This window comes from Rutidosis leptorrhynchoides, chromosome 9, assembly GCF_046630445.1.
Source record: "Rutidosis leptorrhynchoides isolate AG116_Rl617_1_P2 chromosome 9, CSIRO_AGI_Rlap_v1, whole genome shotgun sequence".
Classification (NCBI taxonomy): Eukaryota; Viridiplantae; Streptophyta; class Magnoliopsida; order Asterales; family Asteraceae; genus Rutidosis; species Rutidosis leptorrhynchoides.
In genome coordinates, this window is record NC_092341.1 from 243,020,457 (window position 1) to 243,024,712 (window position 4,256).

The window sequence follows — 4,256 nt, forward strand, 5'->3', positions numbered from 1 at the left end:
CGCGGTACTTTTTGCCAGTTGGCATCCGCACTCGCGGAGCCTTCTGACAGCTGCAACATCAGATTTCATTTATTACGAAATTAGGGTTAAAATTAATTATTATTAATTAAAATTAGGGTTTTAATTTAATATAATTAGTATAAGTTTAGTTTTAATTAATTTTAAGTTTTAATTAGTTTTATTAATATATAAAACTACTATTTTTATAAAATACTTACTATAAAAATAATATTTTTATAAAAATTGTATTTTTACAACTTTAAGTTTTATTTTTAAAATTTCGTACCTTTTTAATCGTTTATTCGTAATATTTGTATTTTTCGTTCGTATTTAGTTTTAAGTCATAGTTTACGCCATAGTTATTTTTATTTCTAGATTTTTAGGCTTTGTCGTAAAATCCCTTAAGTGCTTTTTCTTTAGACTAAGATTTAGGTTCTTTAGAATTTTGCGACGCCGTTATTATATTTTAGTACCTTTTTAAGTTATTGATGTTTTGGATATAGAATTTCTTTTAAATTTTAATACCTTTAGACGAAACTTTTAATATTTAATTTTTAGAATTTTAAGTTTCGACGCGCTACTTTCTTATTTTATTTTTCAACCTTTTATTTTTCGACGTTTTTCGACGCGCACTTTTTCTTTCTTATTTCTCGGCACTCTAGTTTTTAGGGCTTAGAATTTTCTATTTCTTCTCTAAAATTTCTTTAAATTTCAACGAAAAATTATTTTAAGTGATTGAATTGATAGACATCCAAATTTTTTGCTTCGTAGTAATAGTTGAATTTGTTAGTGGCTGAGTTGTGAGCTTCCAATTTAAAGGGTTCTGGCTCCCTGCTGCATCTATTGGCTATTCGAAGCGTGTGCAAAAGCAGAAAAGTCTATTATTTTGATAACTTATATAATTTTTATTTTTATAACTAATAGGATATTCAGTGAATGCACCGAGCAAAACGTTCACCACCTTTTGTACGTTCACCACCTGTAACTCGATCAAGACATCTAGCAAATATTGTCGCCGTTGATTTTTCTTTAGAATCGTCATCCAGTCGACCAAGTACTCCAATTCAAATTTCCGATAATCCATTTTTTGAACCCGACCTCACAATTGAGAATCCGGAGAATATTCAGGGACAATTCATAGATCCTGAACCATTAATCTTTCCTCCGGAACCACCAATCATTCAAACGGAGATTGTCGAGGAACCAACCATTAAATCAGAATCCTATAGTGATTCAGATTCAACAAATTCAATCATGGAGAATCTAGAACCTCTAAGTATGGAAGACCGAATGCGAGCTAAACGCACTGGCCAAGGTCACGCAATTACTCAACAAGACATTAATGCGCCAGATTATGAAATCAAGGGACAAATCCTACACATGGTGACTAATCAATGCCAATTTAGTGGTGCTCCGAAGGAAGATCCAAATGAACATTTTTGTACCTTTAATAGGATCTGTACACTATTTAAAATCAGAGAAGTGGAGGATGAACAGATATATCTCATGTTATTTCCCTGGACTTTAAAGGGAGAAGCCAAAGATTGGTTAGAATCGTTACCTGAAGGGGCGATTGATACATGGGACGTTTTAGTTGAAAAATTTCTTAAACAATTCTTTCCGGCATCTAAAGCCGTGAGACTTTAAGGAGAAATTGTTACTTTCACACAGAAGCCAAATGAAACTCTATATGAAGCATGGACAAGATTTTGAAAATTATTGAGAGGATGTCCGCAACATGGTTTAGACACTTGTTAAATAGTACAAATATTCTACCAAGGATGCGACATCACTACAAGGAAAGACATCGATATAGCAGCTGGTGGTTCCATTATGAAGAAAACCGAAACTGACGCTTACAAAATTATTGATAACACTGCTTCCCACTCACATGAGTGGCACCAAGAAAAAGATATCGTTAGATCATCTAAAGCAGCTAGAGCCGATTCTAGCCATGACTTAGATTCCATTTCTGCAAAGATAGATGCTGTCGAGAGACGAATGAAAAAGATGACTAAAGATATTCACTCAATACGAATTAGTTGTGAGCAGTGTGGAGGACCACATTTAACAAAAGATTGTCTCAGTATTGAACTAACAATGGAACAAAGGGAGAATGTTTCATACATAAACCAAAGGCCTGGAAATAATTATCAGAATAATTATCAACCGCCAAGACCGATCTACAATCAAAACCAGAATTATAACCGAAATGTTCCATACAACAACCAACAAGGTTCAAGTAATCAACAAGTATCCAACAATACTTACAATCAGCAAAGACCGAATTTTCAAAATAAACCACCACAAACCGATGATAAAAAGCCAAATTTAGAAGACATGATGTCGAAGCTAGTTGATTCTCAAACTCAGTTTTTCACATCTCAGAAACAAACGAATGAACAAAATGCTCAAGCATTTAGAAATCAACAAGCTTCTATTCAAAATTTGGAACAAGAAGTAAGTAACCTAGCAAGGTTAATAGGTGAAAGAAAACCAGGAAGTCTACCTAGTGATACAAATGCTAACCCACGGAATGAAACAGCTAAGGCCATTACCACAAGAAGTGGCATTACACTTAAACCACCTGAAATACCTGTAATTTCTGATGATGCTATTCCTACTCCACAAGAACCACAATCTGAGCAAGATAAGGAAACAGAACCGGTAGTTGAATAGGTTAATGAAGATAACACAGTTAAGGCTAAACCTTATGTTAAACCATACCAACCACCACTTCCTTACCCGAGTAAAATGAGAAAAGAGAGACTTGAAGTCGAGCAATCCAAATTCTTGGATATGTTTAAACAAATAAATGTCAATCTTCCTTTCATTGATGTAATTTTAGGAATGCCTAGATATGCTAAATTTTTGAAAGATCTAATCACAAATAGAAAGAAAATGGAAGAAATCTCGGCTGTTACTATGAATGCTAATTGTTCTGCAGTGCTATTGAATAAGATACCAGAAAAATTATCGGATCCAGAAAGTTTCACAATTCCATGTTTTCTGGGTAGTCTTAGTTCAATAGAAGCATTGGCAGACTTAGGTGCTAGTATAAATTTAATGCCGTATTCACTATACGCTAAACTAGACCTTGGAGAATTAAAACCAACATAAATAAGCATACAACTAGCCGATCGATCATTAAAATATCCTAGAGGGATAATGGAGAACATGCTATTTAAAGTTGGTACTTTAGTATTTCCAGTAGATTTTGTTATTCTAGACATGGAAGAAGATTCTCGAGTTCCTCTTATATTAGGAAGACCATTCTTAAACACGGCTAAAGCAATAATAGACGTGTTCGGTAAGAAACTGACTCTAAGTATAGAGGACGAGAGTGTTACCTTTTCTGTTGATAGAGCCATGCAACAACCGCAACCTACAGATGATACATGTTATTATATTTAAACTATAGATTCACATGCAGAATTGTTAGAAGAATTTTCAGAATTACAAGGAACAGGAGAATGTTCTTTAGGAGAAGGGACTGAACCAATTGATGAAGCTGAAATGTTAGCTACACTCATAGCTAATGAATACGAACCAACAACAGAAGAACTTCAAATGCTAAAAGAGGAAGACAGATATCGATATAAATCATCGATAGAAGAACCACCGACATTAGAGTTAAAGCCACTTCCAAACCATTTGGAATACGCTTATTTACATGGTGAATCTGAATTACCTGTAATAATATCGTCTTCTCTTACAAAAAATGAAAAATCTCAACTCATTTCTGTGCTAAAAGCTCATAAACCAGCCATTGCATGGAAAATTCATGATATTAAAAGAATAAGTCTTTCGTATTGCACACATAAAATCCTTAGGAAGAAGGTCATAAAACGTATGTGCAACGCCAACTAAGACTAAATCCTAATATGCAAGATGTTGTTAAGAAAGAAATTATTAAACTGCTTGATGCAGGTTTAATTTATCCAATTTCTGATAGTCCATGGGTAAGCCCAGTTCAATGTGTGCCTAAGAAGGGTGGCATGACTGTCATTACAAATGAAAAAAATGAGCATATTCCTACTAGGACTATAACAGGATGGCGTGTTTGTATTGATTATAGAAAATTAAATGACGCCACCAGAAAAGATCACTTTCCCTTACCTTTCATTGATCAAATGTTGGAAAGATTAGCCGAAAATAGTTACTATTGTTTTCTTGATGGTTTTTCCGGATACTTTCAAATTCCAATAGCACCCGAGGACCAAGATAAAACCACATTCACGTGCCCTTATGGTACT

At 34.0% G+C, this 4,256-nt stretch overlaps 1 non-coding gene across 1 annotated transcript; it reads right to left on the reverse strand.

The window, feature by feature from the left end:
* Positions 1–1,638: 1,638 nt before the first annotated feature.
* Positions 1,639–1,745, reverse strand: LOC139869749 (small nucleolar RNA R71). Its single transcript, XR_011766330.1, has one exon. It is a non-coding gene; the product is annotated as a small nucleolar RNA R71 (small nucleolar RNA).
* Positions 1,746–4,256: the final 2,511 nt, after the last annotated feature.